Source organism: Hemicordylus capensis, chromosome 2 (genome assembly GCF_027244095.1).
Source record: "Hemicordylus capensis ecotype Gifberg chromosome 2, rHemCap1.1.pri, whole genome shotgun sequence".
NCBI classification, from domain to species: Eukaryota; Metazoa; Chordata; class Lepidosauria; order Squamata; family Cordylidae; genus Hemicordylus; species Hemicordylus capensis.
In genome coordinates, this window is record NC_069658.1 from 97,500,814 (window position 1) to 97,513,800 (window position 12,987).

General features: G+C 42.2%; 1 protein-coding gene across 16 annotated transcripts in view; it reads right to left on the bottom strand.

The window, feature by feature from the left end:
* The window catches only part of NTRK2 (neurotrophic receptor tyrosine kinase 2), a 270,371-nt gene that overhangs the window by 121,514 nt on the left and 135,870 nt on the right, over positions 1 to 12,987 (bottom strand). The window contains exon 13 of one of the 16 annotated variants that reach the window (XR_008317731.1): positions 7,336 to 7,542. The exons of 14 other annotated variants lie outside the window; for them this stretch is intronic. The gene's annotated coding sequence lies outside the window, so the exon portion shown is untranslated. The remainder of the gene's footprint in view (positions 1 to 7,335; positions 7,543 to 12,987) is intronic. One more of the 16 variants, XR_008317732.1, reaches the window with a different exon arrangement.

Here is a 12,987-nt window from a genome sequence, read left to right on the forward strand (position 1 = left end):
ATGCATATGCGTGTGTGTGCATCAGTGTTTTAGAATGGCAAAGAAAGCTCAAAATATATCACTCAGAGGACTGACTTTTAGGAAGGGTGAAATCTTTAAGTATTTGGAAATCTCCTTTTAAAGTTATGACATAGTTTCTGAAACTAACCATAATGCTCTCTCTCACCACAACCTGTATGGGTTTCTCTTTTTCAAATACTATTCTGTAATCTCTATCAACTGTGATGAACCTTGTAGATAAATGCTCAGGTTACTCTGCCTGGGGTTTTGAATTGGTAGGTGGAAATAGGGAACTGAATGAATTCTTTTTGTGGAATTATGAAACGAGGGAAAGAAAAAAGGTGCAAAATGAACATGAAAGCAATTCACAAATCCCTGCATGCAGCTATGGAAAGCATATACTCAGTTATATGTGATGTACCAAGTCTTCATGGACTGACCACACTGTGAGGAGGGCAGAGGGGATAGAAAGAGGAATGTCTGACATTCAGACCTAAGTTTCTCAGTAGTAGTATTGAGGAGTTACTTAAAAGGACTACTAAATTTCAGTATGACTTCTTCTAGTACATTTACCCAGGATATCAGCCAGTGAGCCCTTTCTCGCGAGCAGTGAGAAAGGGCAAGAGGGCTAGTGAGGAGTTAGGCTAGTGTCCTGACCTTTGGGCGGGCAGATCGTCCACCCAGATGATTACCGGCTGCTGCTGGAAGATCTGGAAGTCGAGGTGTCAGACGCATTGCCCCACATTGCCCCACCCCCAAGCTCCCATAATGCACTGTGTGAGTCCCCTTCTCCTCCTCAAAGATCCCCCTCCCCTCCCTAAAAATGGCTGGGAACCCCACTGTCTTCCAGTCCCAGCCGGGGCTGCCAGACGATCGGTAAAACAAGGTTAGGAAAGCACTCGCTCTCCTAACCACATTTTGGAGGCTGGCTCCATGGGCAGGTTTGCCACTGTGGCACTACCGGGATTGGGCCTGATCCTGGCAGTACACATGCATGTGCAAAACTGGGCTTCCTTAGCCTGGTTCTACATGTGCATGTGGATAGGTTCAGGAACCTTAGGAAGGGTACCAGACTCTATTTTAAAAATTAAGAAATGCTGATGCTGCGCACACAAGCAACCAAACCCATGCTTGGGCAGCCCTGACTGGGTTTGGCTACATATGTGCAGTGCTGGAATTGTGGGCAATCCTGGTGCTGCAACCCCTGAAAGCTTGGGAATTTACCCCAGGCTGTAACCTTTAAAGGGCTCGAGTGGTTCGGGGTCAGGAATATCCTCAGGCTGCATAAAGCCTGCCGCATACACAGAGTTGGGTGCCTAGAGCACCCAACTCCCTGGGGAATCGCGCAGTGCACTGCACTCATCACACAGAAAATGAGTCCTGGCCTCCAGAGATCCACACTGCATGGTGCAGTGTGGATTGTGTGAATGCGCACCAGCATACCAAAGAGGACATCATCGACTGCCTGGGAGGAAGCTGTGTCCATCCCTACTTCCTCACCACCCCTATTATGGTTATGAGAATGACTTTGTAGGGATGTGCACGGAATTGGCTGGCCCGGTTCAGTTCGAGTGTGAACTGCATTTGAACCTGACCAGACCAGTTCGGTCCGGCCCTCCTTTGAAACCCCCCACCCCGGGTTCAGTTCGATTTGGGGGGGGTCATGAATTTTTTTAAAAAAATTAAAATCTTTTACCTCTAGCCCCTTCAGGGAGCTTCCTAAAGGCCAAGGGGGGTCCACAAAGGTCCCCCCTCCCCCTCAGCTTCGGTAATCACCGCATGGCCCGTTTGGCTGCACTTTCATATATTCTTCAGTATACCACAAGGTCGTAGGGATGTGCAAACCAGTTCAATGGTTTGATGGTTCAGTTCGGGGGTTTGATGGTTCGGGGTCGAACTGACACCCCCCCCACCGGTTCCATCTGGACCAGGACTGAACTCCCCTGCCAGTTCATGAATTTTTAAAAAAATCAAATCCCCCCTTTACTTCTAGCCCCTTCGAGGGGCTTCCTAAAGGCCATGGGGGAGGGGTCCGCGAAGGTCCCCCTTCCCCCGCTGGCCTCAGTAATCACCGCCATGGCCCATTCAGGCATCTGTATACCATGGCGGTGGCCATTTTCTTGCCGCTGTGCATGTGCAAATGGCCTCTGCAAGGCCTGGCATGGTCCAGGGCCTCACAGAGGCCAATTGCGCATGTGCAGCAGCCATTTAAAAAAAAAAATCTTAGCCAAACTGGTTGTTTAAAAATGGTTGCCAAGCATGCGCAAATGGTTTCTGTGAGGGCCTGGGTCATGCCAGGCCTAGCAGAGGCCATTTGTGCATGCATGGTGGCAGGCAAAATGGCCACCACGCCAGTATACAGATGCCTGAATGGGCCAGAAAGTGTGGCCGAATGGGCTGCAGCAGTAATTGCTGAGGCCAATGGGGGGAGGGGGAACCTTCATGCCCCCCCATGGCCTTTAGGAAGCCCACCGAAGGGGCTAGAAGCAGAGGGGGGATTTTAAAGAAATTCACGAACTGGCAGGGGGGTTCGGTCCTGGTCCAGATGGAACCGGGGTGTGTGTGTTTCAGTTCGAACCTGAGCCATCAAACCCCCGAACCGAACCATCGAACTGGTTTGCACATTCCTATGACCTTCCAGTCTACTGAAGAATACATGATGGGCATGTTGTATGAAGTGCAGGCACTTCCTGTTATCTTTATGAGGAACTCTCTTTGTATGCCAAATTTTCACCACTACATGTACAGAATGCTTCCCTGAGTGAACTAAACTTGACATCTGCACTGGAACCTCTGGATTAAAGTCAATATTTGCACAATCATGGCACAACTTCAAGTTCCCTTACCCTGATTATTTACACACCAGAAAATATCTACAAGTTTAGTCGTGTGTCCTCATACTTACAAGATAACTAGCAGCAGCAATTTCATTTGGATCTCACTCAGCACAGGATCTCACCTTTATCATATTTCAGTCATCACAATAAGCTTAAATGTAATCTGAGGTATATCACAAACGGATAATGTCAGCATGAAGCACCACATTGTTTCAGGGTTATAAATAAAAAATACAAATTAAACCTTGTCCTGAGATACATGCAGTTTGTGACAGAAGCCCTTAAGCTATTTGGGTTGGATGTGATTCTGGCTGCTTTTCTGTATAACTTTAGACAATGTATAATTATTACACTCATTTTGCAGAAGAATGAATCAGTGCGGAGGAAGGTTAAATGAATAATCAAATGAAATGTATGCTGTGAATGGCTAAAATGAGTGGAACACAGGGGTCCTGACTCCTGTATTTGCCTTAGACCCACAACTGCCTCAAATCCACAATCCTTGTAGATTATGCATTCTAATAATGCAAAAGAGTTATAATACAATATTAGATTGGAGGATAATTACTACTATATTAAAATGTTTATGTGCAGTCCTGAACACAGTTACATGTATCACAGCATCATCACAGTAAATTGAACATATAGGTGTATAAGGATTTCAGTTAATTTTTATGTAATTTTTTTATGTAATTTAAAAAAAATCATCCCAGTTCTTGCACACCCAATAAAAGTTTATTTTCCTCTTTTACTTGTATACTCAACAGTTACAGAAACAGCTTCTCATTTCAGAGAACCAGCTATCTCAGCAAGATTTTCAGATCAGATTTGTAAAACTGGAATTGGTAATATTGTTTTGGACATGTTTATCCACATAAGAACATAAGAACAGCCCTTCTGGATCAGGCCCAAGGCCTATCTAGTCCAGCATCCTGTTTCACACGGTGGCCCACTAAATGCCTCTGAGGAGTCAACAGGCAAGAGCTGAGGGCATTCCCCCTCTCTTGCTGTTGCTCCCCTGCAACCATTGCTCCCCTGCCAAGTTGACATCTTTAGCAGTTTGAATTATGTATTCACAAATTCATTAAGTGAAAAATGGGGTTAAACAGAATGATATGCACTTTAATAAAAGAAAAGCTGATCTCCATATACAGTGAATTATGGGTGTGCAAGACACTAAAATCTAACCTATACACTCAGCATTTAATCGCTCCATACCCTGCCAACAACGATCACAATTTTGTGCAGAGGCTTTCCCTGTAATAGGCTGATTTAGTTGCCTTTACTGCGTTTTCTCCCATGGATATCTTGAAAGGAATATACGTCTTCCAGGCAAAGGACAGAAAGAGAAATATAAATTGTATTCAGCATTTTAATCAAGGATTCACTGTGTGTTTCAAAAATGCAGGCTCATTACTCTTCAGTTTCTCTGTGCAATACCCAGTAAGTACTTCCTTCAACAAGTAGACTAGTGCTGATGATATGGCTTCTTGCTTTTTATTGTTAGGGAAAACCAAGGGCATTTTAAAAACTACAGCTCAACTTCTTTTCAAAAAGTTGACAAGTTTTGCACTAATAAGAGGACTTTAACTGCAATGAATGGAAGAAAAAACATTTTAAAATACTGGTTTTATATCAATAATTTAAAATGATAAAGCGACACAAATATGTGTTTGATCCATACTATGAAAAGATGGGGAGCAGAAAGAAACCCATATGAGTTTTAGCAGCTCTTGCTTTCCTTTCAACAAAAGGGATGCTATAATATCATATTCAATAATCCGTATTGCATCCACAAGTTCACGGCAGGCGGAGTTGTTCAGGGTCGTGATAGGGCTAGTATGTGCCCCTCCTCCCTTGAATCGGAATCTGGAACCATCGATTACCCGCTGTGATGTGTTTAATGAATTCTTTGTGGGGGAAATCTCTCATATTCGGGGCCGACTTAGATTCCGTCTCCACAATTACTTCAGTGTCTGATGTGGAGGTGTCCAGTGACTCCTCTTATGTGGTTAGGTTGGATCAGTTCCAGTTTGTGACTCCTGAGGATGTGGACAAGCTGATTGCAACGATGCGGCCGACCACCTGTCCTCTTGACCCTTGTCCGACATGGCTTATACTATCTGGCAGGACAGTTGTTGTAGAAGGTCTGGTAGAGATTATAAATGCATCTCTGAAGGAAGGTAGGATGCCCCTAGACTTAAGGAGGCAATTATTAGACCACTTCTGAAGAAACCTACCTTGGATCCCTCAGAGCTGAGTAACTACAGGCCTGTCTCCAACTTTCCGTGGCTGGGCAAGGTAAGTGAGAGGGTGGTGGTCTCCCAGCTCCAGACAGTCTTGGAGGAAACTGATTATCTAGAACCCTTTTAAACTGGCTTCCAGGCTGGCTATGGGGTGGAGACTGCCTTGGTCGGCCTGATGGATGATCTCCAACTGGGAATGGACAGAGGAAGTGTGACTCTGTTGGTCCTTTTGGACTTCTTGGTGCCTTTTGATACTATTGACCATAGTATCCTTCTGGAGCGTCTGAGGGGGCTAGGAGTGGGAGGCACTGCTCTGCGGTGGTTCCACTCCTACCTTTCAGGCAGGTTACAGATGGTATCCCTTGGAGACTGTTGTTCTTAAAATCTGAACTTTTGTATGGTGTTCCTCAGGGCTCCATATTGTCTCTGATGTTGTTTAACATCTATATGAAACCGCTAGGAGAGGTCATCAGGAGATTTGGTGCAGGGTGTTATCAGTATGCTGATGATACCCAAATATATTTCTCCATGTCAGCATCATCAAGAGAGGGCATAACCTCCCTAAATACCTGCCTGGAGTCAGTAATGGGCTGGATGAGAGATAACAAACTGAGACTGAATCCAGATAAGACAGAGGTACTCATTGTGTGGGGTCGAAACTTGGGAGACAATTTTGATCTGCCTGTTCTGGATGGGGTCACACTTCCCCAGGAGGAACAGGTACACGGTCTGGGGGTGCTTCTGGATCTAAGTCTCTCCCTGGTATCCTAGGTTGAGGCAGTGGCCAGAGGTGCCTTCTGTCAGCTTCAGCTGATATGCCAGCTGTGTCTGTTTCTTGAGATAGATGACCTCAAAACAGTGGTACATCTGCTGGTAACCTCCACACTGGATTACTGTAATGCGCTCTATGTGGGGCTACCCTTGTATGTAGTTTGGAAACTACAGTTGATTCAGAATGCGGCAGCCAGGCTGGTCTCTGGGTCATCTAGGAGAGACCATATTACTCCTGTATTGAAGGAGTTACACTGGCTGCCGATATGTTTCCGGGCAAAATACAAGGTGTCAGTTATAACCTATAAAGCCCTAAACATCTTGGGCCCGGGATATTTAAGAGAACGTCTTCTTTGTTATGCCCACTGAGATCATCAGGAGAGGTCTGTCAGCATTTGCCACCAGCTCATCCAGTGGCTACTCAGGGACGGGCCTTCTCTGTTGCTGCCCCGAGGCTTTGGAATGCGCTCCCTAGTTAAATAAGAGCCTCCCCATCTCTGACAATTTTTAAACAATCTTTAAAGATGCATCTGTTCACCCAGGCTTTTAACTGATACTGTTTTGATTGTTTTTAATGTTGTATTAGAATATTGTCTTAAAAAATTTAAATTATTGTGTTTTAAATTTCTTGTTTTTTGTTTTTAACTAATGTTTTAATATTGTTTTTATCTTGTTGTAAACCGCCCAGAGACATGAGTTTTGGGCGGTATAAAAATATGTTAAATAAAAAATAAAACAAATAATCATCCAAAAACCTTCAGTTTAAAATGAAAGTTAAGCTGCTGTACATTTTCACTCTTGCTATAAAAATGAAAATTGCAAGTTAAGGTGCCCATCTTAAACTTCCGTGACTTATAGGCTGTGAAGAATTTGTACAGTCTAGCATATGAAGATGGACCCACCCTTTGCCTTGATCATCAGGCAGAAATTCATCAGGGGCATCTCTAGGAAGTGATTAGGGAAACTGCACCTGTTAAATGTCTGCCTGGATGCATCCCTCCCCAGCCCAATGTCCAACTGAAGGCAAAGTGTGGGTGCATGGAGCCTCATTTCTAAAGCTTTGTTAGCCTTTGTCAGCAAGTAAGGTGAATTTATTTTGCCTTTTGATGCTTTCAGAATATTTTAGTATCTAAAAGAACTATACAGTCTTTTATTATTATTCTACCTTAAGCTTCATTCTAGTAAATGTAAACCCTGCACCTACTAAATCTATTAAATGCTATCTGCACGAGTCATTTTGCGCAGAAATTGGATACAGAGTATGCTTCAGCTGCTAATACACATGGCGATGGATTCAGGAAAACACCTAATAAAATAGATGACGCTGATGATGACAATGATGATATCTATAACTTAAAATATATAATACTGTAATAACAAACAGGAAACTAGAGAAATGGCCATGTTTTTACTCAGTTAAAATACAGGAAATAGAGATAAAAATCAGTTTTAAGCAGCAGAATAAAATACCTGCTTAATACCTTGGGAGAGGTGTATCCTGTGGATTGTCTCCAGCTATATAACTTCCAGCAATTAAAAGGTGAATGACACACACAAAATATTTCTCGTGTTGACTGGCTCCGTATTAAACTCAGAAAACAGCTTCTGAAAATTCAGGCAGCATCTTGAAAGAGTATGGAAAGCTCTCCAATAACATTCACTTAAGTAACATTAAACAAATTATAGACCTAAATGATAATGAATAGTGTGGTTAGTGCTGGAAATGAAAATATCTCTGGAAATGAAATGTTTAAAAACCAGGGAAATCTTATTTTAAAACACTTGCATTGCATTTTTTTTTGTTAGTGCCTGGGTTTCTTTGGATGCTGTTTGTTTAAAATAATACTCTAATTGTCTAGTAGCTATTTATTCCCATTTAAGAGAGCAACAAGGTCCTGAAGAAATTACTTTATTAAAAATGAAGACAGTTAGTGCTGTTTTCAAACAGCTGTCACATGCCTAGTCAGTCTTAGGAATCACTCCTCAATTAACATCTGTATTAAGGCTTTGGGAGTTTTCAAGAGCCACATAGTCTTTTATGTGTTGATGTATTCAATCCATTTGCAAATACAGTTGGGCCAAAAAAAATACCAAAGTAACAACTGATCATGTCCATTGGTCCTTTAACACATTCAAATTCTTGTAGACACTAAAAAGAATATAATTATTGTAAATAATTAAGACACTAAACACATATAATTCTTTTAGACACGAACATACTCTATTTACCCAAATAGAACGCGACTGAGTTTAAGATGACCCCCTTGAAAGAAAGGAGTTAAATATAAGTTATACCTGTATTTATCCAAAAGGAAGACTCTGAAGCTATTCACATGCGCCAGGAAGCCCAGCCTGGTTTTGCATGTGCGTGTGTACCACTGGGATCAGGCTCGATCCCAGAGGCACTGCAGTGGCAAACCCACCTATGGAGCTCCCCTCTAAAGCAAGCGCTCTCTTTGCTCCGGTTTTTTGATCGTTTGCCAGCCATTGCTGCTTGCAACCACAGATGGCCGACTGCTGGCTGTCACTCACATGGTGCATTATGGAAGCTCCAGGGGGTGAGGTGATACAGGGCAAATGCACCCCAACACTTGAGCAATCAGCAGTAACCGGTAATTGATCCGCATGCCCAGAGGGAAGGACATGCTCATCTGTGGGGAGGGAAACTTTTTGAGGCTTCCTTGCAGCTAACCCAAAGGGCTCTCTGAATTTAAGACAATCCCTCAATTTCTGGCATCTAGGAATCTGGGGTGGGGGGAACCTAATTTATAGATTCCGGTTAATATCGTATGGGCCTCATTTGATTGATTGATGGATGTACTGATTGATTGATTAAAATAGAGGTGTCAGCTCATTCCATAGCCTTGGTTATTTATTACTAGTACAAATATTTATATACTGCTCTTCAACCAATGGTAAACTCCTCCTGTATTCTACCAAAGACAAACACAGGGCTCTGTGGTGGCAGGAGTTGACACCGACTTGACGGCACACTTTACCTTTACTTCAACCAAAGTTCGCAAAGCGGTTTACATAGAAAAATAAATAATACATAAGTAAGATGGTCCCCTGTCCCCAAAGGGCTATCTATCTATCTATCCATCTCTCTATCACATTTCTACACTGCCCCATACAAAAAGGTGCCTGGACGGTGGAACCATTAAAAATATAAAAAGCAACATAAGGCAGATAACAGCAACAGCCACTGGATTTGATAGGGCCAGTTGCTCTCCCCATTCTAAATATAAGAGAATCACCATTTAAAAAGTGTCTCCTTGTTCTGTTAGCAGAGGAGTTTAAAAGAATGTAAAAGAACAGGGAAGCCTGTCCATTGCTGTATGCATAGTGGAGTGTCCATCAAACTCTGAGTTGCACTGGATTTAACATACGTTCTCTTCTTGCAAACCTTCTATTTAACATTCCTGTTAATACCATTAATATAATATAAACATTTATACTTGGATTCCTATATCCAGGTATAAATGGTCCCACCATCTGTGCATAGGGCTGGGATCTGGGGAATGGCACCAAGAGATTCTGTTGTCTTTATAATTAGTTGTTCTCAGAACTCTGTACATCATTCCTCCTCACTGACATTAAGCACTGGTTATTAAATCATGAACCCCTTTTTAATTCATTCTTGCTGCTACTGCTAGAAACAATCATGTATCAGCACAACAGCCACTGTCCCTTATCGTTCTGTTTCATCTAGGGATTTTTCCTTTCCAGTGTGTAAAGTAGGAATGATCTTTTCCCATCTGCAAATACTGACCAAGATCCTGACTAATGAAGTGCTAGTGCAGCAGTCTTGTCTTCCAGTCTAAGATGTTGGTGCACGCATGAGTGGAGGGGAATGATCTCCCCCACTTCCTTCCATAGTTGCCCATGTCACCTGAAAATATGTCCCTGAAGCTCACTGAATTTAAAACTGCTGCACAGGAATTTCATCAGATAGGATGTTGGCCATTATTTATACAATTTTATTAAAAGTTCAAATATTATAAAACATGTATGTTTTCTGGCTGAAAACCCCAAATGCATGGAATATGGATTTTGGCTAATAAGGTACTTGTTTTAATTCCATCTCTAAGAAATTTTATTCTTCAAACGTTCAATTTTTTCCACAAAAGAAGAGTGCTATGGCATTTTAGAGACTAAAACTGTTTTGTGTCATAGGTTCTCACAGTTGCTAGTATTTTCAGAGATGATAGTATTTTCAGAGACAGTTTTTCCAAAAAGCTATACTCTAGGCTTTATTTTCTTTATACAAGATCCATAATGAAACAAGATATTTTGCATGCAAGATCCTTCATTAAGGGTTCTCAGGATGGCTCCCACTGTTCTATTAAAATTTTGAATATATTGCATTTCAGTTCTAATACATCCTTACTTCAAACTGTTCCCAGCTACAAACTTTGACTCCTAATGAGATTCCTCTAAAATTGTAGTCCCGTGTACACTCATCTGGGAATTACTTACTTGTGAGTAGGTGTGCATAGGCTCAAAGCACAAAACACACTGAGATATGCTTGAAAAAGGCTTTTGGTTCAGCTGTAATACAACCTTTGCCATTTCCAACAAGCTAATTTCCAACTCTATGTGGTCGCCCTGCCCCCTCGGTCCTGCTATGCTGCCTCATCGTTGTGGGTGCTGGGTGATCCTGGGAGGGATGAATGAAGTATGCCAGAGGTATACTCCCAGTAGGGTCACCCAAAGCATGAAGGTAATCCCAGCTGCCCAGCTAAAGCAAGCAGGCACCTATATTGGGCAGCAGCAATATAGGAAGGTGCTGGAGGCGGATAATCACTTCAGTGACAATGTTAAGGGCATCATTTCATACTGCGCAGGAGAAGGCAATGGTAAACCACTCCTGTATTTTACCAAGAAAACTACATGGATAGACAAAATAGAATGATTGTCGATGTAGTGCCAGATTATGGGACCCTCAGGTCGGATGGCACTCAACATGCTACTGAGGAAGAGCTAAGGGTGTTTCAGAGTACCAATGGTGTTTATGACGCAGTTAGACTAAAGTATTTTGTACGTCTAGCAGCTGATGTTGCTATGCAGGAAAAGAAAATCTGAAGCAGTAAAGACAGAATTACAATGGGAACATGGAAAGTAAGAAGCATGAATATAAGAAAGCTCAACACAGTGAAAGATGAAATGAATCGACTACAGATTGACATCTTGGGCATCAGTGAATTAAAATGCACTGGAATACCCCAACAACTGATGCAGAAGAAGAGGAAGTTGATTAGTTTTATGCTCAAGTTCAGTCTGAAATTGACAGAACATGCAAGCAAAATGTGATGCTGGTAGTTGGAGACTGCCAAAGTTGGAAAAGGTTAGAAGGAAAACACAGTTGGCCTACATGGCCTAGGAAACAGAAATGAAGCAGGATAATGTCTTATTAGTTTCTGCCAAGCCAGTGATCTCTTCATTGCTAACCTATTCTTCAAACAACCAAAATGGCACCTATACACATGGACAACACCAGATGGAGTACACAGAAATAAAATTGATTACATTATTGGGAACCAGAGGAACTGTGGAATGACATCAAAGAAGTTGTTAAGGACGAATGTGAAAAGAGACTGCCAAAGACCAAGAAACAGAAGAAAGCAAAATGGATGTCAGAACAGATGGTGGGAATTGCCAAAAAGAGGAGAGAAGCCAAAGTCAAGAAAGATAAAGACCTAATGAAGGAACTAAACAGGCAATTTCAGAAAGCTGTTAGAAGAGACAAGGAGCAGTACCTACAGAAATATGGCAGGCAACAGAAGAAGAAGCAGTCAAGGTTCTAACCAAACTATGCCAGGAAATTTGGAGAACAACACAGAGGCCAACAGATTGGAAGAGGTCAGTCTACATACCCATACCAAAGAAAGGAGATTTAACAGATTGTACAAATCATTGCACAATATCTTTAACTTCCATGCTAGCAAAATAATACTCAGGATCATGCAATGCAGATTAGAGCCCTATGTGGAAAGGGAAATGCCAGATGTTCAAGCTGGTTTCAGAAAATGCTGAGGAACAAGAGACATCATTGCTGATGCATGCTGGATAATTGTGAAAGCCAAAGACTTCCTGTTATACTCTATGGATGCGAAAGCTGGACTTTGAAGAAGCAAGATGGAAAAAGCATTGACGCTTTTGAACTCTGGTGCTGGAGAAGCCTTTTGAGGATACCATGGACAGCCAGGAAAACAAACAAATGGGTCATAGAACAAATCAATCCAGAATTTTCACCCGAGACACAAATGACCAGGCTCAAACTATCATACTTCGGACACATTATGCGAAGATCCAGCTCCCCTGAGAAGTCCATAATGCTGGGGAAAGTTGAAGGCAAGTGAAGAAAACAACCAGCAGCAAGGTGGATGGACTTGATTACAACAGCACTGAAAGACCTTAAAGGCCTAGTTGAAGACAGATCATCCTGGAGAGACTCTATCTATGTGGTCACTAAGAGTCAACACCGACTTGATGGCACTTAATGAATCAATCAAATGATCCTGCAAAGAACTCATAATTTGTAAGTGAATTCTAGAGTTTATCTGAGATAGCAGCTCAGTCAAATAAATTGAGAGTAATATTCAGTCCCGCCCTGTATAATTCTTTCTATCCCTCCTTCCATTCTTTCATCCATCTACTTCTCTCTCACTCTTTCTGATCCATAAGCTTTTCCAGTCTCAGGACATGCCCCTCTTTGTTTTTAGTCTGGAATCTCTGTTTGCTCAAATTAGCAAAGATTAAGATAATTAGTCCTGTCCCCCTAAAGTTCCTTCAAAGTAATTTGGCCAATTTTCATTGGCTCTCATTCTGTGCAGCGAACTGCTGATCTAAATGAGAGATGTGCTTGCTGATTCCAAACCACTTTAAACCCTGCCAGCATTGCTACCAAAGACAGCAAGGCTTTGTACCTACCAAGGAGTATGTCATCACACTTGTAACTGTTCTCCCATCATTCCCTTCCCTTCAGCAGCAGTGTCAGTGGAGTTTAAAGTGGCTCAGAAGGAGCAAGCGTATATTTCACTTACATTAGTGACTTGCTACATAGTACGAGAGTCTGTATCTTGAGCATCTGTGCTAAGGTTGCAAGGAAATAATAATCTATAAAATTTGCT